We start from the raw sequence: 23,715 nt of genomic DNA on the forward strand, positions 1-23,715 counted from the left end.
ATACGGTACCCGGTACGCACGCACGTACGCACGTCGGACGAGTATCGAGTAGGGCCCACGTACAGGGGCTAACGCACACAGATGCGTAATGCTCACCACGACCACGGGGATGGGGATGGGGATGGGGAGTTCCATCAGAAGTGCATGTGCATGGTACATAGCATATATCAAATGGCATCTGACAAGGCTCGCGGTCCCTCTCTCTCTCTCAGCTCGCGCTCTTACACATTCTGGGTGCTCCCCAGAGCTCGGAGATTGGATCGATACCTTCGCCAGGAACTGGACATCAATTGGAGCAAAGCGCCAGATACGCGCACCCTCCGCCCAACTTCCGCCCCGTCCGGTTATGCTTGGGACGTCATTTGCTAAGTTTGAACCAGTGCTCCCGTCTACGGGGTGCGTTTGTCCATCTTTTCGTGCTTCCGTGGCAGTGATGTGTGCATGTGCCCTTCGTGCACTCGCGCCTCTAATGATCCACCCAGCAAGCGCGGCATTCGCGAAGGTTCGTTTGTTCGTTCGTTTCATTTGTCCAGTTTTGTATGCCTAGCGCGCGTTTCCGTCGCGCACCACATCACATCTCGGAACACCCGTACCGTGGCGCATATCCCAACACTCCCACCACACCCTCCCGCGTGACCTCGTTCCACGTCTGGTCAAACGAAAACAAAAACCTGATCCAGGAGGGGTTTTGGTTTTGTTGCGCGAAGGACACTGTCGGCGGTGCATTCGGACGGTCCAAAGCTTATGTATCGGCAGCGAAGCGAGAGCTGCACCCGGACCAAGTTGCATCCACAATCTGTCCAGCATTTCGTGTGCGTGTGTCGGTGCATGCGTTCGATTTGTTTGCCTTTTTTTTTGTGTTGCTGCCGGTATTCTTCGCAGCCCAGCGACACGGCAGGATATGTGCGTCAGGATACGAGATATTCGCCGGGCCAGGCTGCTGAGATGCTGCGTGGTACAAGGGGACACCGCAACATGGCATTCCTGACTGCTGCTGCTACTACACACGCAAAGTTCATCCCTCATCGCATCCGGTGCATTCGTCGGGAGGAAAACTGGTCGGAATATCGGGCGAGAATGGAGTTGACCATGAGGGAGGTCCTGCTACAGCACAGCATCTGAGCAGTGGTGGTTTGGTGATGGTGATGATTAATGCGCTTTTGCAAGCAAAACGCATTGGCAATAATGCTCGGTTGATCTCGATTTTCCTGGAGCCTGAGGTTTTGTTATTTTTTCGCCTGCTGGCTCCTATCTTTCTAGCACATTTCTCTACCATTGGCAAGCTGGACTCCCTATTCGGTTTTGGAGTTGTGGAAATGAAGTTGTACATGGTCCGTTGTGTTGCGTAGTCTTCCGCAGTGAACGAACTTGGTTATATAAATTCGATTGTACATGAGTTCTCTTCGGTGATAGCTTCAGGATGGTTGGAGAGTTTAGAAGAAGGAGTTTATTGGATAGCTTTACTTATTAAATCACAATTTTTTATCAACCTCCACCTGAGAATCATGAGAGAAGCATTAAATGTTGCTCATTTAAGTCACAGAAAATGAAAAATCTCATAGACATCTTCTTTTCCCGCTACGAATTGAAGTTTTGGAATAAATCGAGGCTGTATCTGTGTTTCATTTGCACCAGCCTGCTGTTTTCTTATCAATAGAAATGCTTCAACGTTCCGTTGCTATGGTTACCGCATTGCCAGCAGCATGTGCTTATGTAAAAGCGTTCGAACACAACGAACAACCATCCAATGCCACTAAATCCAACCCAATCGGGGATACGCTTTTCGGGGGGTCCAGCAGCATTTGAAGTAAATAAAGTTTTGAAATGCAATTTTTAGCCTCCACCAACACACACACACGTGTGCGCTGACTCGATTCGCGAATTTGCATAAAACCGTACATACACACGTCGTTCGATGGTTTTTGTTTCGCGCAAAATTCGCTGGCCCCAGGTCCGAGGCCGCCCGGCATTTCATTTGAATGCACCTTTTTGTACGCAGGATGTGCGCCACACGCAGTGGTGAACGGTGGGGGTTGCGGTGTTTGGACACTCGCATTGGTCAGTGCTGGCCCGAATGCACAAGAGCACCCTTTCTATCGCGCCAGCAGCTAATGGGTGGTGGGTGTAGTGCATACTCTATGCACTTTTTCCCGCAGGTTTTCCGAAAATATCGCGGGTTTAGTAAATGGCCGTTGCCTAGATGCACTTCTTCACGTTCCACGATCCACCACCACCACCGGTCGGTCGGTCGGGCAGGGTGTGCTGAACGATGTGCTGGATTCGGTTCGCTTTTTGTTCCCCACCGTTTCGCCACCGTTGTGCCGTGCTGTGCGCGAATTGTACACGCCGAAAGGTGAAGGCAACGAAATGAAGCAGCCAAAAGCTCGTTAGTCTTGTGTGTCGGTGTGTGTGTGTGTTTTTGGGGGGGGGGGGGGATGGAACCGGGGAGCTAGTGGAAAAGGGGTCGCTTTTTTCTCCTTTCGAGTTTGATGCGCCATGCAATCGGTTGCAGTTTGAAGCTGCAGCTGCATAGCCGCGACTCCACTGAGCGACAGCGTGTCAATCTTGTCAACGTTCCAGGCAAATAGGTAACGGATGCGGATGAAGCATAAAAGGCATTCTTTTTCTCTCTCTTTCTCTCTCTCTCCCACCATCGAGTGTCATCGAATGACCGTGGGTTAGTGCGATGTTTCCGCCTGTCGGTTCGGTTATCGATCCTAGCGGCGGAAGGATTGTGACGGGCATTGAGAAAAGGTCCAATATGGCAATGGGAAAAATCTTTCGGGATATTCGGTGTCCCGGGACCGGACCGGACCCGCGGAAGGTTGGGGGGGGGGGCACTAATTCCGAGCATGATTCAATTTATATGCACATAAGCCATGCATCGCGAGCGAAACGGGAGCGCGCGGGATAACGGCCCGTTCTTGCCATGCCATTCGGCTTGCAAGGGCCACCCGATTCGATCCGTACATTGCGCAGAAATATGGCCTAACCTAGCCGTCCACCGGACGGTAGAAACATATGTACTAAGCGAACGACGGGCCGGGCAGCAAAAGCCTAAACAACAAACCGCAAATGATTCGAGACCCGGGGGCCCTCGTTTCGCTCGGATATCGATCGATGGCGTCCATTTTGGCAAAGAATGGCGCATCCTTTTTTTGGTGAAGCTCACTCACTGGCTGCGATACTGCAACTTCAGGGAAGGCAATAATTCGCGAGCTTGTCGCGACCGTCTTTCGAGACTACAACCCCCGCCAGCGGATGAACGACATTTAATTTGGTTGATTAATTACTCCATTACTTTGGCCCCTGGCTGTACGGTAAAGTAAACTTGCTTTGAAGGTGTGTTCCTCGCTTCTAGCGCACGGGAACACACAGACCCGAACCGAAAGGAAGTTAACTGTGACCGCTGCGGTGCAGTCGGTGCATTTTTCTTTCGCTGTCTGGTACGGTGCATTTAATTGCTCACTGAGCAGCGAATAATGTGTGTATTCAGCACAAGCACTCTTTTCGGGGTCGTTAAAAAGGCTGGTTACTGTGGTACAGATCGGTCGAATATGTCGTTTTACTTGGACGCCATATAGATTAAGCCCTTGCTGTGGATATTTAGACGAAGGTCCGAAAGTTCCTCTAAAACCTAACCTTCGTGTTGCCTTTAAATTCAAGTGTTTTAGTATACATATTAGACCGCCCAAGTTAAAACTGCTTGTTCAAATATCTTACATTCTATTACTTCGGCTAATTTCTAAATTGAAGTTGAATAGCTTCGACAGATAAGTCCAGGAAAAATAAAAGCAACATTAATTTGATGGACCGAGGTCAATGTGCACTGGACCAAACGTTATCCACCCTCATTGTATGCCGACAGTCTTCGCCCAAGCCAAGTCAATATGCATGCGCTTCGGTTCCGTTGCGAATGACGAGCTACTCAAGCAGCATCAAACAACACGGGCTATTGAGAAAACGCGGGGAGCACTCGGGTACTTTTCCACTAAAAGCCAATCCTTTAGCTCGTAGCTCGTCCTGTTGCCGCAGGAAGGGAATGGAGTTGGAGAAATAAAAAAAACTTTCCCTCTTTGTTTTACAATTAGAACCATCGAGAGAGTGTAGCACTGTTGAAACCGGTCAGTAGCTCCGTAGCTCAATGTTGTCAAAGTTTCGTCTTTGATTTCGATTCGACGTTCGAAGCTGCTCATTACGTGCGTTGCTCGGATGTGTAATGGCAGGCGTCTGTCAGCTGGGGAGGTCTTTCCCATTCCGTGCGTAACATCCATCGCATAACATTGGATGGCTGAAATAAAAAGGGCCGGTGCTGCTCAAGAGAATCAATTGCCAGCAGCAATACTGCTATTCCTGCCCATCTTAGCTGTTCCGGTGCTTTTTTGAAACCCCGGATGCAGGCATGTGCGACAGAGCACTCGGCATTCGGTGTACGCTCAATGGCAATGATACGAGCACGTGCGCAAGGAGGGTCGAGAGTGAAACAGTACTAGCATTGCAAATAGACGACTTCTTCTGTGTGTGTCGACTGTGGGTGCTCTTTATTCTTGCAATGATAAGATACTAATAGTGCACAGTTCTTGATTCCACTGCCCAAGGATACGGAAAGGCTTCAACCGACCGAGGTCCTCCTATTCATTTTTAGAAATAATAGAAGCTAGACATGTGCACGATCCAGTAGGCACCGCCAACGGGTTTGGGTTGTTTGGGAGGACAAGAGTCGCTATGGCAACAGCAGCATCTTTACGCATCCTTGCATCATTGCAGCGTTCGTCGCAGTACGAATTTCTCCATCGGCTTCTTGATCCGGGAAAGATACGTACCGAGCCAGCAGCTCCAAAGAAACTTCACGCACCAATGGGGCAAAAGGCACGATGAGAAATGTAAATTTACACTGCATGATGAAACACACCGCAATGAAAGAGACCCGAAAGCATTAACACACACACACAGAAAAAAAGTTGCTTACAAATTGGAACAGTTCACGTTGATGTTCTTGAGGGCGTTGTGGCTTCGTGTGTTGCCCCACTGCACTGCTCTTCCTTATCAAAACCAGGTTGAAGATGCAGGTGGAAATGTAAATACAACGTGAAAAACCCGCTCCGAACGGTAATGGCGCCCAAGCAACAGAAGCTGGCTGGAGAAATCCCCAAGACATTAGGGGAGGGCGTCGCAGGGTACGCTGGGGAGACGCATGGAATAAGATCTGGCGCTCGAACATGATTGCAAAGTCGTCGGCCACAAATGCTGGTCTGCTTTCGAGGGGGAGGGGGGGGAGGGGGGGGGGAAACTAGGTTTCGCAAAACACAAGCAAAGAAGACGGTGATAGAAGAGGAAAAAACCTCCGGGTACTTATTAGTCAGTCCGGTATGGTTCGTCTTCTTCGTTTGCGCTTCGTGGCTTGCGGTATTTGGGTTCACCACGCATTCTTGGTGTGCGATGTGGGATGACTTTTCGCTTTTCTGCAAATGGCTGGAGAGCCATCTGCGTTATGTCGAATGCGGGGGTTTCGTTTGAAAGCGCTACATTTGTTCGATTTTACACTCGCCGCAAATGGAGCGGCTTTTTGCTCTGCGAAAACGTAGCAAGAAAACAGATAACCTTGCCATCATAATCAAGCACCACGATGGTGCTCGACAATCAATGGCCATTGAGCGGTATTGACGGGTCGTATGATGCATGGTCGGGTTTTGCAAAGTCCGACGATGAAAGAAAACATCACAAAACTGGGACATATCGCATAACAAAAGAGTTGCAATCCTTCTTGCTGTCACGTCACAGGTACAAAAGGATACGGCCCGGTGTCCCTTACGGAGTGGATGCACCTTCGTCCGTGGTCCGTACCGTGGTAAAGGATTATCATAACACACTTACCCCCGGGGTCGTGGACATCTTTCGCCTCCTCTCTTCGTGCTTCTGTTTCGACCCAAAACCCACAATGCCCAACTACCCGAAAGCGGTGCTAGAGTTGTTGGTCCTAATCGATTGGTCGCCGAAACACCAAAGATATTGGACATTGCATTGAAGGATTACCAGACCGTGGTTGGCTTTGTTGGTGTAAATGTTTACTCATTTGCACCGCATGCACTTTCAACACACACGCACACGGTTTCACACATTCATCATTAGGCTCGTTCTGCCGAACTGCATCTTTCCCCGCACTCCGGACAGGGAAGAGTTTCACCATCTGGCAAGATTTGCGGATGATGTATCGCGTGTCCCGGAGCAAGCTGCACATTGGTTTCGATGTTGTTTTACACCATCGAAAGTATCGTGTTTCATCGGTGCTTCATGAAACGCAAAGACCGGCCAACGTCCACCTTCGTCTTGTGGCCACAGTATGGAATTTACAGCTTGTGGTTGACTGGACTTGCGGCAGAAAGTTAATTAAAGTACCATTTTTTGGTCTAGTTTTAATTTCCTCTGGAGTACTGCAAAAAATCCCGTAAACATGTGTTTATTTCTTACAACTCCGAACAGCTCTTGAAGGATCTCGACACATCCGCAAAGGTTGTGAATATCCATTCCTAGCGCGACCAGTGCCGGATGATCGAAGGGATCCACCATCCACCGTTTCCGCATGAGTAAACACACAAAAAATATGCCGATCACGTAAAAAACGCATTAGGCGAAAAATGGGTCTGTATCACCCATTTACGTTTCTTCCGGTTTCCAGCGAACCCTCGGAGCTCATTGCACTTCGACATCAGTTGCCTCATGGTGCGCGGTATGCCATCGGTATGCCACAACAGCATGCGGCAAGCGATGCAGGCCGGTAAGGGTGCAGCAAAAGAACCAGGTGTCTTTGCCCTGCTGAGCGGTGTCTGATCCGCGACGTTACCACTGCTAAAAGTCAATTGGCATAGGGCTGCTGAATCATGTTTACCATCCAAGCAGGCGCGCGCGTCAGTATGGAAGAAACTCGTGGCAGGATCTTCCTCAGGGGTGTACGAGACTACCGCAAGAGGATCGCCGAAACATCAACCAATATCGGAGCGTGTATCAAACATTTTGTCGATAGAATGGAGCAGTTTCAAAAAGGAGAAATGAATATCCTAATTCACATTCGTCCCTCATCCTACATCCGAAGGGATCGGCGAGCGCCTTATGTCATGCGCTGATCGACGGGGTTTTAGAACAGCTTGCCACGAAACAATTCGAAGATGCGTGGCGAAGGATGGAACACAAAAAAAAGCGCAACTATCCTCGGCCTCAACGCTTAAGGAAATCCAATTCCTTGCGGATGCGGGCGTGCGCTAATGAATCGGGCGCCCCCAAAACAGGCAGACTCGTGCCAGCGAAACATGATTAGGGATTTCAATAAAGCGTAGCAATAAATCGGGACGAACCGGCTGCAGATCACTCACAAAACTATCCTGCTGGTACCGTTGCGATGCATTCGTGTTGGTCTTTTGCCATGCGGTTGCATCGTCTTGTCCGTCCGGTCGGGCATTCTTTCGATTCGGGTTCAATTGTCAACGTGCCTTAGAGAATGGTAATCATTAAGAACACACCATTGCGTTGAATCGGTAGGACATTAGGTGTAAGTTTTCTAAGCGTTTTCAACACACCCTCTCCGAATCCGTTGGACGAATGGCACGGTTCGATGAGCGTCAATTTCACACCTTGCCCTCGAGGCGGAACGTTACAGTAATGACATTCAATTATAATTCAATTTGCCATGAAACGATTCGTACGGTGGTGCCTGTCACTTCCTGGCGCGCTAAGGAAGGAATGTCTTCCCCGTGGAGCTCATTTTCTAATTTCTTAACCCCGCTGTGAACCTGCTTTTGTGGCGTGCTGATAGAAGTCACAGCGGTTAACGTTCGTTTCGGTGGAACTACTGGACGCAGCCAGTACAGGCATTAAGAAATCCTTACCACCTTCCGGTGAGTTCTGAGAAGCGAATGGTGAGAAGCAGAAGCAAAAAGGTTTGGTGAGCAAAAAACAGACATTCGAATGTCAAGGAAGGATGCGCCACGACCGGAAGGACATGCACACGAAACCACTGAGATCGCTCCTTCCAAGAGCGCACGGTTGCACGGTGCACAGTACCGAGTCCAGAAGCAGAAGCAGCATAAACAAGCAGCCACCAGGAACAAGGTGACAATGTGCCCGGAGCATTATAGTACAGAGGAACCCAAAAGGAACATAAAAACAATGAAAACCTCACACACACCGGGACCGGGAAGATGAATTTCTTGCTGTCTTTTGGCTGAGCTAATGAATGGGGGGGCACTGTGTAGACAAATAAATATGAAAGTTGCTCTGGATGTGTATCCGGAAATGTGTGCCGGAAGTGTGGTTCCTTCAAAAAAGTTTGAAGATAGACGACGCTTTAGTGTCGCCCCACACATTGGTTGGGAGATTGTTTGAAGAATGGAGGACGAAAAACATTAAGACCTCTACTGTATCGCTTGTTTTAACGTTAAAATGAAGAATTTGCAATTGAGGAGGTGTCTCTCACCCTTCGAAAAAGGATAACATTTTAAAAAAACGGACCACTCATACAGACTTTAATCGCTCCGAATATTCTGTCGAAAGCCATCTGGCACGCCCGTGCCATACCGGCACAAGGTGATGATGTTGTGGCTCATGCTGCCGCATAGGGAAGGGATGGATGACGAGAACAAACAAACTGCCGCACCTCACACAGCACCAACCAACCAACCATCCATTCCTCGGACACCGGTTGCGTCCAGAGTTAAACGACCTCCGTTCCGTTGCCACCGATAATCATCTCCCACCAACACACGAACCATATGGTATGTCGGTTAAAAATGTTTGGTGAATTCCCCGCAGGATGCGCTCTCTCAAAGCGAAAACGGTAAGAAACAATTCTTATAAGAATTTCCCCCACCAGAAAAAAGCACCGAGAGGAACGCCTTTACGAAACGGAACTGAAGAAAATGGAACGCCTTCCCGCGGTGACGTAAGCGTTTAAATGCCCGCAAACCCCGAGACGACACGTGCCGGTGGCGGTTCGATTTCTCGAGGTTTCCTTCGCTTACGAACACAGTCGACGAAGACGTCGGCCCTTGTTGCGGTAGGTTGCGCGATAGCTCAGGGGAAGAAATCAACCGGCCGGAACCGTACCGAGCTTCGGAGGTAGTGGAAGAAAATTGTGGTGAGTTCCCCTGGCGTCTCACCGAAAAGGGGAAGTGGACCGATTTTCTTCAAGAAATCGAGTTTCTTTTGTTTGTGCTCTGCTCTTGGGAATCGTACGTGTTGCATGAGCGTGAAGCCACTCAGCCTTTCTCAGAACGGTTAGAGACTTCAACGAGTGAAGCAGCGCTGCGAGGTCCTCGGGTCCCGCAATCCGTCCGTCAGTTGGTCCGGTTAAGTAAGCAAATTGTAGTAGCAGCTGTCGCTTTGCTATTCTTCTCACAGTCGTCGTCGTTGTTGGTGTTGTTTTCGTACATCGTGGCTCATCATGATCGAAAGTCAGCGATGCGGCGACGAATGTCCCGAGTGCCATATGAGCCACAGGACAGCCGTTACAGCCTGCACCCTCGGTAAGTCGCGCGTCTGGAGCGCATTTGTGCGTTTGCCCTCGCAACAACACGAAACGGAACCAGTTCGCTTTTTCCGGCAGAAAACCTTCACGCATCAAGCCACACTCGATGTCAATTCTTGGTCTAAGCAGCAGCCTTTCTCGAATAGCTGCGACAGGACCTTGAACTTTCGAGCCCGTGGTCTCGAGTTCTGGGCTTTGCTTGTGGCACAGCACAGGGAGGGTGCCCTGGACAAACGTGCAAAGCCGGCAGAGAACTCACCCCTCGGCGCAAATGCCACCGAATGCCCATCTGCACGCGAACCCCCGACAACGATCTTGTACCGTTGTGTTGGTTGACAAAAGAAAAAGGACCCCGCTACAATGGGTACCTCCCGATGGTGAGGAATCACGCAAAAGGGAGAGACACCCCGTACTTAGGGGTTCGATCGCTGCGCAGCCCTTAGCGCGCAAAACTTAGTGAGCGACTGCAGGGGACATGAGCGAGTCGGTAAGCTGTCCTGCCGTCGTCCCGGTTTGCACGAGTGTGTAAGTGTGATTGTGGTTGCTTCAGCCAGAATCGACGGTGAGCAACAGACGCGATCGAGGTCTGTGCAGCTGCATCTATGACGTAAAGGAGTGCCAGTTTTCGAGAAGGGGAAGACACGTCGATCTCACCCCGATGGATCTAGTCGAAGGGTCGCAAGCACGCCAGCAGAAAACCTTCAGCTCAACATCAATTGCTATTGTGTTTGGTTTCGTGGTGTGTTTTCATTCCTTCCCTTCTGCCGCAGTGGAAATCTCGCTGCGGAAAGGTGAGCGAACGAGGGAAAGCGAAGAATGTTTGTAAAGGTGCCACTCCGCTTACGTTGATTCGGAAGGACTCTAAATTAAGGTACCGCAGTCGAAGCAGGATCCCTTCCATACGGGATTTTGTGCAAATTGGAAGGTTTCGCGTTTGCTTCGCTATCACAGATTGATGGTTTTGTGTTGGAACAGGGAGGGATGGGGAAGTTCTATTGCTGGACAACAACGGAAGGGATCACGGTATTCGAGTTGGGACGCGAGAGCACACATCTGCCCAGCCGTCGTAGCTTTAATGTCTGGAAGGATTGTAAAGAGGATTTATCAACGTTAACCAAGAAGGGATAACGGTCTGTTAATGCTTTGAATACCTTTCATTAGACAGCACAACGAGATTTGATTTTGATCGAAAAAATGAATAAAACATATGGACAAAATCATTTTCGAAATTAAAACGATGCTTGTTTTTTGAAGAAAATTGAAGTTGACCAAGAATTCAATTAAGAACAATATGATCTAAGAGCTCTTATTGAAAAACTATCATCAAACCTGAATTAAGTTCGGGGTTCGTTTAGTGAAGAAAATTGTTGTATTTAACCATCAAATTTTTCTTTATTCCACTTTAAATAAGATAAAAACTATCGTAATTATAACATATTTTGAATATAAATATATGATTGTTAAAGAATATAGTTTGAACAAAAATAATTCAATGTTATTAAAATATAATCAAAATTCTTAGAATATTTAGTTGAGATGGAAAAGTTTGCAACAAACAATTTATAGATCAGTTTATCCAAGTGTAAAAAGAAGTAGAGCAACCGATGCAGCTGTTGTTGTTTGATCGCTACTCATGCTATCATTGTGGAGCGCAAGCGAACCCTTCAAGTGGTATTATAATAAGTCGTGGTAAAGGGCGACAACATTTGGGCATCAGTTGCTTCGTCATGTTACAACTGTAGCACCACACAAACGCGTACCGCGCGCGCGTATGTTGAGGAACTCGGCAAGCGGAACACGGTGCACGGGCGCGTGCCCATACGAATGACGAAGAAGAGTCCCCTTTCGGTCGGAGATGGTTTTGCCGTAAATGTGGGTTCTTATCGCCGGGTTTTACGACGCTTCAAAACGGGCTGCGCTCTGATCATCACCACCACCGGGCGGAAAGACGAAAGGGAACGCCGACGGAAAGGTGTGCACGGAAACGTAAACTTGCGTACACCGAGTGGGTTGGTTTGTTGCTTGTTTTCTCTCGATTGTGATGTTACCTCACCTGGAAAATCGGGAAACTGGTAGCGTGGACGCGTGGCGGGCACGCGTCAACAACAGCGATGCGCTTCACAAGACAAGCGTTCAAGTCAAAGCCTGCTGGGCATCGCGATGACATTTGTTGCAGGAAATCGATCGTTCGTTAAGTTGCATTTTTACATTAAGAAATATTTCACGCACAAAAATTGCAGCAAATTACAAAATTCAAGAACTCTACACTGCTAAAGCCATTTTTATAAGATGGGAAATTTTAATGAAGATTCTATCCCTCAGAGTCCTACAGGTACCAACCAAATGAAACCCACGTGCATAATTGAAGAATGCATCAACGCTTTTCCTCCATATCCGGCCACAAAGCGAAGGATTATCTTTGCAAATTCAAAAGCATAAAGCTTCTTGTGAGAAATTGCAGTGCAGTATTTGCTTAGAGTTCCTGCAGGACAATAGTGATTGTGTTCACGCTTCAAGCACCTTGAGAAGGAATGCAACAATACCACGGTGCAAGGACATGCAAACCTTCCATATCGATCCCTATTATGCCGTCGCTTTGCCGGATGAGAAAGGGTGGAAAAAATTGTCCATGTGTCAATGAAGATTTCTGACCCACGTCACCCGCACGGCTCGAATGCGTCCATATGTGCATTGATTTGATCTTTATTTTTCCCATCAAAGGCAATGGCAAATCGTCGAAAAGAAATCGTTAATAAAACTTCCAGCATAAATCTGTATCTCGGTCCCGTGGTAAGAAAGTGAGAAATGGACACAGAGAAAATAAAGAGCTGGCCCTCGTTGGGTGCGGCAAGGAAACTTATCGGCAGGTACGGGTGGGTTTGTTTCATGCCGCAGCCCGGTTTTGCGGTCGTGTGAAGAAAATGAAGGCAAAAGTTTTGTGGAAATAATTTCTGCAAAAACCCATCTCGACAAGCGGAAGCATTATTTACAATGGCTGACGCTGAAGTTCCAGCAAGGGGTGCAAGTGAACGAGTTTGAAGATTGCAATGGAAGACGAAATAAATCTACTTAGATGAACAAAATTTTCCAGCTACTTTGCAAAACTCTGTTCAGCTCGTCGTCTACTAGCTGCAAATGGACGAAGTTTATCGGTTATGATTTTCCTCAAAATATTATTCATACCAGTTTTTTTTTGCTTTGCTGGTTTGCTTGTTACGGTACTTTGGAGCAAGTCCCAAATGTTCATTTCGTTGATGAAAAGACGGCCGTTTGTTTTGTGAAGTTTGCGCTGTGTGATTATTATGCTGGTCGGTCAGCGAAGATGCTGGTAGTCCATTGTTTATTGGAGAATACTTCCAGCCATATCATACCGCCTCGCCTCCTTGGACCAAGCGATCGATCATCGCAGCTGAAGACACTGACGGACGCACGGTCGACGAAGACGCAAAGGAGATGACATCAAGCAAAACCGAATCTCGACCGAAACCACAGCGACCACGGAAGACGGTTTAATTACCATGAAGCTCGCACAAACTCAATGTCAATAAGTTTGCGCCCTTCGGTAAAATGTTTCACTTCTTTAATGTTTCTGGCCCACACTGAGTGTTGGGTGTGTGCTTTTGTCTTTTCGCTTCAACACCCTCAGGTGGGATGTTGGGATGGCCTCGTCCAGGATATACCAAAACGCGGGACAAGACGCTGCTAAACGAAGAAATTAATCCACTTCTACGCTCTTGAGACGCGTTCTACGTTACGAAAGAAAAGCACTTTAGCTGAGCGTGAAATCGTCTGTTGAATAGCTTCGTCCGACCGCGGCAGATAAAAGAGACCTGTCGTCGTCTTTCAAGGAAATTCATTCGGTGCCTTTCCGAGTGGGAGGAAGCGGGGGTTAAAATGTTTCTTCCAGGCGAGAAGATTTCTTTGCTCGTTGGAAAACAAATAGAACCCTAATTGTACTTATCCTTCGCCGAGAACGGGAGCATCCAGGCAAGGGAACTTCTGAAGACGTCTTAAGCGTTTCGATCACAAAAAGGGACAGTCGTAAGGTTCGCAACCTTCACCATCAAACTGAGCAGTAAGTCGATTCTATGCTCGGCTGCGTGTAAAGAAGGAACTCGGTGGTAAACTTCTCCCTAGCAGAGCGTTTCAAGAGAGTGTTGAACAATCTGCGTGTTGGTTTTGGGTGTTAATTAGGGAAACTCCTGAAGAATTTATTATTCTAAAGAATGTTCGAGCAACAAAGTGGCTTTTTTCGCCACATTTTGCCACTCAAATGCGAGTGATGGTGAAAAAAACAGGCAACGAATCGATTTCATGAGCAATTGATAGCCGAAACGATTAATTCGTCTTTACCCCAATACCTCAAAGAAGCTGCTATTGAAACAGACAGAAGTATCAGACAGCTCATCATTTCAGCTAGGGGCGAGGCTTAAGAAAACAGAAGTAAAGAAGATTATTATTATTTGAACGTCAAACAGCGCCCGAGAAGGGTCGTCGTCAGGCTGTTTGCCCGTTCATATCTTGCCGTGCTGTTTGCATCACTTCTGGAAGCCGTATCCTCAGGGGGAATCGACGGGAGTATTGTAACGAGGTGATATTACAAGCTAGTTACCCTGTTTGTGCTCGTCTTAAGAAAGACGCAGAGTGCCGGCAACAAGTTGGAAACAGTTTGCCCTCTTCTTGACATACACACACTCAGAAGTGGAAAGACTATTGACACTCAATGGTAATGAGCTCTGCCACCCCATCTGCGTTGGGCAGGGGACCGACCGTAAGGTGTTCGTGGGAAAATTCCGGAAGTAGTTGATATCCGGTACGTATATCCGGTGTTTGCGTGATTTGTCGTAATGCACCTGCGAGCGAGCGTAAACAACAAAAGAAAATCACGTGGGAGTGTTCTTTCACGCCTGGTGAAACACCCCAACTCGCTGGTGTGTTTGCTTTTGCGGAGCAAGTTGGCAACGACAGTGGCAAATTTAAATATTTCCGTAAATTATTCATGAAGCTTCACGATAGGTGGAGTGCCTGGGAAAATCGACCACCGTGGCAGGGAAGGTGACAGCAATGAAGAGAAAAAAACCGGGGAAAGCCGTATGGTCACACATGCTTCCACAAATCGTGGACTTCATCGCACAAAAGCGGCAGAAAACGAGCAACGTCAACCCTTCCGAGGGGGTGACTTGGGTCTTTTTTCTTCTTTTGCCAATCAAGCATGAAAGTGGCTTTTACTTGGGGTCTGCAAAAGAAGATGTTCTATTGATTGGTTTTTGGGCAATGTTCAGCCGGACTAAAACGCCACCCAACTTGCCACTACTCCCGCGCGTACACTTCCCGATAATGTGAGAAAAATTCAATCAATTAAAGTTTGTCGCAAAACTTTCACATTTGCTGCCGCATCCAAAACATTCCGCCCAGCTACACATGTGGGGTTTTGGTTGGGTCCACCGAGGAGACGCCTATTGTCTTGGAATGGAAGGAAAGCTTCACATTCTTCCACTGTGCTTCCCCGGTTTGCTGTCAGGTATTGTGTGCGGTGACCTTACGCGTAGAGATACGGAGGGAGTCGACATTTTTAATTATCTTCCCAGAGAACGAAATTGATTAATGACGATAAGAATTTCCCTGCGTGTGGGTCCGTAGGGAGGCAGTTAACTGCGTTGGCCGTTCACGGGGAAACAAAAGGATACGTGGAGTGTGTACACGCGAGAAAGCGGCAAACACGTGAGGGAGGGCCGCCTGTAGGCCGCAAGGACGGGAATTGCAGGAAACAGTAAGTCACAAGAAATCATGGGAAATTCCTTCAGTCGAATGTGCACACCCTTCTGACTTCGGGGTGGGTGTTCCGCTCTGGTAAATATCCTGTGAATTAAAAGGGAGGACTTTGGTCGTATCCTGCCAGGAGTGTAACTTGTGTCTGCAGTATAGGAGCGATAGAGGAATTCCACGTAGAGGAATTATGCATGCCTCTGTAATGTTCTTGAAGTATGGAAAGTTTGGAGTCGTAACAGTCTAATAATATTGAAGATAAAAATATACTTCTCTTCGTGCCAGTAACGCACAGCTCACTTGGATGTACAGACGAGAGGGGCACTACATTATTCTAGCATCTCCACCCAACCCTGCGAACAGCACCCCGGAACACTTATCTAATTTATACAATCCGAGCGGAACTTCAAGCTTCCGGTCGAGGCGCAATAATTGAAGCTATTCCGCAAGTCAATCTCGAGCTATCTAGCGCACCCAGCTTCAGCACTGAGACGACAAACTGGCTTCGGGGTCAGCGCCGTGAACATTGGCGCTGATCACGTGGCGCACCCATGACGAGATGGGAAGCAGGGTGTTTTTTTTTCTCTCTCTAGAAGTAATTACCATTTGAAACATCCATCAACAGAAACATCCTCCTCCGGTACAGAACAAGCCTCTACTACAACGCCATCATCCCTTCAGCGAGAAGGTGAACCTTGATGAATCAATGATCACCGTTGAAGGGGTAAAAAAAAAACGCGCACCCCCACCAGGGTAGATGCTTCCCGAACTCGGCCAGGTCATTCGGACACTTGCTACCCACTCGCCTCACTCACTCACCCACCCACCCAGCCACCCAGAGATCTCGAATTCGATAGCAGAACACGGTCTCTCTTATTAGTTCGCGTCCACCATCGCAAATGGGGCTGTCCGAAGCGTGTTTCGTTCCGTTTCGCGGACTCTGCGCGCGACGATCGGGGCCAAATCTCTAGAATCATATCGCATCATGCAATACTTCCTCACATCCGGTGTTTTGTGTAACAACGTTCGCTTCGTTCGCCCCGAGATCCGACGGATGCGTGCTGCGCACAAGAACGCTGAAGCACGGAGAAACGCAACCATTGTTGTGTACGAGAGGGGGGGGCGAACAGGGTGCTCCAGCGCGAAAAGCTCCAAGGGTGGAAAAACATGTCGCTTGCATTGCTTGCGACCCATTGTCCGGCCGGAACCTGCGTAGCAAAATCGCTCGGCACTTCCGATTCTCGCTCGATGGTGCTTCGCATCGTTGATCGCCACGAATCAACGCGCATATTATTCTAGTTCTCCCACTTGACTTACCGTCGATGTACTCACCCTGTCTCACTGGCGCATCTGGTCATGCGAGGGTGGGATTTATTTGCCTACTGATTGGCCCACCCAGTGGCCCGGTCTGTGTGTGTATTTCGGACGCTTGATGTGTTGTCGCCAAACCCTCTCAAGCTGCACGGGAACGGCGAAAAGGCGTCATCCATCCGAGCACAGAGCGCGTCGTTAGGGACTCGGGGACCGGCCGACCACATGCACTTGTGCACATTGTGAAGTGCGCAATCAAATCGCGTCCACCAAACACGACCGTGGGTTGTTTGGCTAGGTTACTTTACTTTACCCCCCCATGCCTAGCTTAATAACCATTTTCGTATCCGCCACTCGCATTCGCGGTAAAGACGACGCGGCCGCGGCCCCGCGGAAAATGGTGGGAAAAGGTGCGGAAAAATAACATCATTTGATTGTCATCGGTCACCCTGAAGCCGGTCACCCTCGAGACCCGCAACCTTTCCTCGCGCAACACCCCGGAGGTTCCAATTTCTTCCGCTTCACCTAACGCGAGTGGAGTTCTCCCTCGTCTAGCGCGGTTTGGTTCCGGCCGGTAGAGCCCACCGAGGAGTCATGATCTTTCGACAGTAGTTCCGGTCAATTTTTACTTTCCCCCTTTTGCTGCTACTTTGCATTTGCTTTCAAACCGGCGCGCGTATGTGTTTGTGTGCGGAATGGGTTTGGAAAAAATAACTTCACCCATATAGAACACGCAGACCCGTGGGGCCACGGTTGCCCCGTGGCGCGGTGGGTGAGGTATTTAGAACGAAGTGGAATTTGTTCCGTTTGAGAATTGTACTTTTCATGCTTTTTGTTATGTTTGTGCCAGCTACCTTTCCCCCCTTGTTCCCGCACCAATGTCTCGAGTCCAACGCGAGTCCATCGACATTTTCGACGTGAGGTTCCCGTCTGCTTTGAAGTTTTCATTTTCACCCTCCCCCTCCCCACTTCCAAGTGTGGCCGGGGCAGGTGTGGTTTTTTTCGATGGAAAGAGGGCGCATCGCTACGGTCGGAAGTTCGGAAATTGCAATCGGAAGTAAATTATGGCTTTAGAGTTCTTTTCATTTCCCGTCACGGATTTCAAGCTGCACGCGGGAAGCCGTCGGTGGACATTATGGGGTTTTTTTTTGTTGCTGTTGTAATATGTTCAGGTGATAGGTGGCTACTTTCCTTATACCGCATGATAATGAGTAGCTAAAGACGCGTTTGGTCACCAATAAAGTCCCAAAGTTAAACGGATAACAATAAGCTTCGTAACGGGACATTGATTTAGTCAAAAACTTTGCTCCTCAATAATGTATTTTAGTTGAAAAACTTTCAACTATGATCAACGGTTTAAGGACAAACAGTATAGAGTAAGGAACTGAGGATAGTAAGTAATAGTAATATCTCTAATATGTATTCTAACTCCAGCAAGATATTGATGTCTGCAAGAATGGAATCGAATGATCCTTAATGTACAACAAAAAAAGGATTCTAGCTACTCTCAAAAAGGTGTTGATATCCAGGACATTCAGTTTACCTTGACTATTCTATCACTCATGGTGTCTTGTATTGCAAAGTACAATAAACCAAGCACATGCTATTTTGCCCACATTTACCCCTGTACAGTCAGTCCCCGAGATACGCGGTTCCTCTTATACGCGGATTCGGAGATACGCGGTTTTTGGAAATTTGACAGATGAGCTATTTTATAGCGCAATATCTAAGCAAAAAGGTTAAAATTTGGCTCAAATAACCTTTTTTGTCTTATAAAAAATTTTTTTTCTAACTTAATTTAACGAAATCTTTGTAAAAATCTCCTGATTCGGCGAATAAATTAAGTCCAGAGAAGGAAGTCGCCTCTGTGACTTTGAAGTATAAACGAAATCGCACCTGGATTCGACTTACGTGGAAATTCGAGTTGAGTGGATTTTTACCGGGCTATAGCGGTCCGCTATAATAGCGTATCTCGGGGACTGCCTGTATTTCACCAAACAAAAGCCAAACGTGCTGCAAGTGAAACAGTTGCCGCTAATAAGCTCCCTTCGGCATGTTCTCCGCCTGCCTTAGCGATGCAATTCTAACGCTGAACTTGGATGCACCTTTCATGTGTTTCCCTTTGGCACTAACCCGACCGACATTACCCGTTCACTGGATGGCCAGAAACAATGACCGAACGGAGAAAAGCGGAGCATTGTTTTATTGTTGGTCTGCGCAATGTGCAGCGTGGTGTAATGGGGGGGTTGGGTTGAGATTTTTACAATTTTCCAAAGAGTGTTGGCCAGTGTGTTGGGGATTCTGCATCAGCACTGCCAAAGGGCCAACGGTACTACCCCGGGGCACAATTTCCGATTGTTAGCAGTATTGATATGCACTCATATCCTGAAAGGTGCAACACAAAAGGGACAAAATGGATAAGAAGTATTGGGCGCATGTCGTGCACGAGGATTGAGTCGAGAGGAGGTGTACCGATGGAGTTCTATTCTGATGATTGCAATCGTACTCACGTTTGCCCCTGTGCCCCCGGCCCACATCAATACTTGGTCGGTTCTGATAGATTTGGAAGTAATGAAGAAAATATGCTAATGGAAAATAAGGATTGGAGAGTGAATGGAGAACTCATGCTTCTTCCAGTGAACTTTGCGGTGGGTGGACGGATGTGTGGTCAAAAACATCAAGGAGTTTGGGGATGTACAGCTCTTCTTTTTTGTTGCCAACGGACTCTCCTTGCAGTTGCAGTTGGATTGATTCGCAAAAGGCTATTTCTGCAACATCCATTTCGTAATCATTTGCTGTGGTTCTGAGTCGTATGATTAGAAAAGTTCTGGATTAGTTTCTTAGCCCTTTTACACTCTGGCGCTGGCGGGTCCGAGAAGCTGGTCGTTTGAAAAATGGTCAAAGGCAGACCATTGATGATGGACAATCAGGGAGGTCGGGGATACCCGATTGCTCAGGTGGTGTTCTTTCATGAGGCAAACAAGGCAGAAAGGCAGTCAATTCTTGCTTATTGATTACGAATTAGTTGCTAGTCTGCATGACATCTCATGTTGGGTGTATTGATGTATTTCACCATGTGCATAGCAGAAATGTTGACGTAAAAAAAAGCCTCCCCATCAAACCAACTGATTATGCTGTTGGTTCCACCATTCACACACACACGAAAAGAATATAAACGAAGGAAGAGGCTCTTTTTTCCTTCGCTAGATTCTTGCCATGTCGTGAGCATTATTTAAAGACCCATTTCCGGTATGGTTTCCGCGTCTGTCAGTGTCAAACTTCGGAAGAAGTGTATCGCTTGAACCCGGGGGGGGGGATGGTATCAAGTATCAAGTTGAAATTTTACTGACTGAAGCATTTAATCACACCACGAGTCTGTTCCGGGAGCTGTTGTTCTTTTTTGTCCACGGTGCATGTCGGGACCGTTTCCGCGCACGGAAACACGAAACCTTACGGAGCCCTCGAAAACCGTTCCAAGATATACGTATCAATCAAAACGTCCCAAAAGAAGGCTTCCTCTCTTTTCCCCGTTTTTTATTTTGCGAACTCTTCAATCCCCCAATCTAGACTAACTGCTTTCGTAATCGTTTTCGTGACGAAAGGCGAAATTACGACGCCTTTTCTCGCCTGTCAGGTGTTGCCATGTCGAGAGTGCCATACTTCTTATGATGGTACACCCGCTTCAAAAAGACAATGTAGTATTATTGCGAGTGCTAAAAGGGAGCATCATGATATGCATCAATTGGGTTAGCTGTTTTCATGTTCAAACTCAAAGTTATGGACAGTGCGACTTCGTTGGCGACAATGTTGGGGCAACGAAGATTCGCTCATTATTGACCGCTCAGCAAAGCAACATTGAAATAATTTTGTCCCACTGTATGCTGATTTCTATTCACTGCAAAAAGGTATTCTTCGTTACACAACCGATTGAGAAATCGTGGTGTATTGTCAAACACATCGGCCTTACAATGGGCGCATCTCCACAACTGAAGGGATGGGATGGGCTGAGATCAATGTGGAGGCGCACTGTGGTTTTTTTTTTGCTGTTGTTCTTCCCCTTAGTGACTAGAATAGTATACATCGCTCCCCACCATCCACCATTGTGATTTGTCTGTGCTGTCAAGCGAGTCGCATTCCACCACCAGCGAAACCTTCAGTGCGAGCCGGATTTGTGGACGGTGATTCGCTGAACGAATTCGCTGCCTCGCATGAACGATCGCATCTTTCGTGTTGCCTTCCACGCCACAGTAAGCGCTCCACTCTGATAGTCACGATCGTTCCGGGACCATTTGGCATCATTACTGCCCAACGAAATTGATTCTCAAGCAGAAGGAAAATCGCCAATAGCAATGCGGGGAAAATTGTTCGATGAAAAGGCAATATATCTGTCTAGATGATATTACATCTTTACTAAAACTATGTCTACACAAAGGTTCACCTACTCGCGATACAGAATTCTTGCTCCGGTCGATCTATCGCGTCCCCCAGATAAAGTAAGCGGGATGAACTGTTGCACAAGGAAGCACACCAGCAGGGCCCGAACCTTGATAGTGATGTGCACTATTATGGAGCACTTTCATCAAAGTTTCACCAAACGGAGAATGGCGGCTTCGAACACAGTGCACCCATGAGCGAAATGACGAAAGCAACGACACGGAGATGTATTCACATCCTGCAGCAAATTGGTGCCTGAACCCCTTTATGGCCAAGTCCTGCCGGAGGTGTACAAGCACGTATAGCGCGATGGTGGTGGAGGTGCACGATGAATTTGCCTCCAGAAAGGAACGTACCGAACATCAAATGGTGTACTTTCATGCACTTTTGTTTTATTTATTCCTCGCGCGTTCGTGAAGTTTGGAGTCGATTTATTGATCCCGGGGAGCAGGGCGTTTCATGTGCTCCAAAGCGTGGAGGAATTAATGAGAAATTTTCCAAAAAATCAATAGCGCTGGTTAATCAATAGCGGATTTGTGCAAGCCGAAGAGAGAGTTCTTTTTTTAACGCTGCCAACTGAACCTTCGAAGACAAGCGATGCAATTAGTGCTTCCCTGATTTGGTGTGCTGGTTGTGTAAGCAGGTGAGAAACTCTGAGGAATTTGGTCGAAACTGGAAAAAATAATTTAATGGGCGAAAGTGAATGCTAACATAAAATGCGGTAGTTTCCCGTAAGGTTAGATCGTAAATGTTGATCATTCTTGCAACAGTACTGGCTAGAGGGGAAAGTTTTGTTATTGTTTAAAAGAAGGCGTGCAACTACCCATCGAAATTAGATGCACCGCTAGCACATGTGCAGCAAAACCGTCTGAGCTCAACAGCGGGAAGAAAATTTAATTTACCAATTTACAAAAGAAACTCCGCGAAACTTTCATTTCGCATTTCTTTCCCATTTTCCGCTTGCCGGTCTGGGTCTTGGTACGAATAAATATAGGGAAACAATCAGCTGCAATCAGTAAAATTATCGATGCAACTTCAAAACTGCACAACGTATGCAACGCAACTGCACGGAAAGCGTGAAGTTTTCCTCCCCGAAAGGGATGTAGGACGAGTGTGGGCGTCGGATGGGGAGGGAATTGTTATGATAATGGTACCAATCTGCCCACTGTTTTCTTCTTATCGACCGATTGCATATCACACATAACCTGTCATCGCATGTTGGGCACATAAAGTGCACTGTTTTAGGCATGTTGTTTTATTTTCATTTCGATTTTCCGTTGAATGCTTAGAGCGGGGCCTCCACCCGGTCCAACGTCGGGATGGAGTGAAAGAGTGAAAGAATAAAACAACAACTAAAAACAACTCCCCAAACTCCCCATCCAAAGTGTGCCGCATTCGCGTGCAGAAACGATTATCGAGCCAGGTGAAAGGTGCTTCGCGTAGGGAAATACGATAACATAGTGGTTTATAATTTATTTCTTGTCATCGACTGCATCACATGCATCAGCATTATTATTGGCAAAGGCTACCGATAACAAAAAAGGGGCCGGTGTGCGGTGTGCAGTACACGGTGCGGGCACCGAAATGCTGGCAGTGTGGAGTGATTTGTTGCAAGGCTAGAGTGAAAGGTTGGTGCCGTCAGCATTCGGCGCTTGTCTCCTCGAGAAAGTGACGACGAAGAGGATGTTTTGGGCTGGCTGAATGCCTCTGTGGTGAGTGCTTGTTCTCTTCCCCGCGATTTTTCTTCTGCCTATGTGTGTGCATTTTCCGTTGTCTGCTATCTTTTGGAGCCCATATGGTTATCGGGGCTAAATGTGTGGCCATAGTGGGTATGGCTTTCGAAACCAAACTTCAAACAGTCGTAGCAGGTGACCCGACGAACAATGCCGCGCCATGTGGTGGTTCGACCCATTCGACATAGATATCGACAATGTGCGACCAGGCAGTTCGTATGGATTGTGTCCTTATTTTTTTTTTGGTTTTCGCTCCCCATCCAGAAACACCCAACTGGAAGGTGAACATAACCTCGATGAACTCGAGTACACCACCAACGAGTAGCTTAGCTAAGATGACGGTAAGCGGCGTGATGTGCGGAACGTTCTTCTCCGCTCAAACGAACCGAGGGACTGTGACTCCTCCTGTGACAATTTCATCAATCGAAAATGTCACAACAACCGGGTAATGCATCTCCATTGTTTCATTGCGTCAAATGCCCCATTCAACCCAATCAGACACCACCAGTGCGGTGGTCTCCACCGCGTGTCTGATGTTTTATATTGCAGTGCGTGCGGAAGGGAATTATTGTCCCCTTCTTTCTATTTGTGGGTAGCATTCGTGGCGTTCTAGCAGTATACTACTGAATACTCTCTGTTTCTAGAGGATCGAATACTCACCTGACATCAGTGGTAGTGATCGGCCTGGTGTCGAATATCGGTAATATTTTGTGGAAGTATCTGTAAGAATCATAAAACACATTAGTTACAGGTGGCAAATACATGGTTTAGGCGAAGGGGTGGGGGGTTGGGAGGGGTTTCATCATGAAATAAACAAAGTGAAAACAAAAACAAAGGTAAAACAAAGTGGATTTTGTGACGTAAAACGACAATTTTGGAATTAATCGAATTATTTCGATCGAGCTCGATCTTGCTCGACCGCAGCAGCGCACTCTACCGGCGAGTAGGCAAAGC

General features: G+C 47.6%; 1 protein-coding gene across 9 annotated transcripts in view; it reads right to left on the minus strand.

Annotated features, from left to right (window-relative positions):
* The window catches only part of LOC128310132 (homeobox protein prospero), an 80,836-nt gene that overhangs the window by 27,909 nt on the left and 29,212 nt on the right, over window positions 1-23,715 (minus strand). For all 9 annotated transcript variants that reach the window (XM_053046687.1, XM_053046689.1, XM_053046686.1 and 6 more), the window contains exon 2: window positions 23,422-23,481. The gene's annotated coding sequence lies outside the window, so the exon portion shown is untranslated. The remainder of the gene's footprint in view (window positions 1-23,421; window positions 23,482-23,715) is intronic.

This window comes from Anopheles moucheti, chromosome 2 (assembly GCF_943734755.1).
Source record: "Anopheles moucheti chromosome 2, idAnoMoucSN_F20_07, whole genome shotgun sequence".
In the NCBI taxonomy this organism is placed as follows: Eukaryota; Metazoa; Arthropoda; class Insecta; order Diptera; family Culicidae; genus Anopheles; species Anopheles moucheti.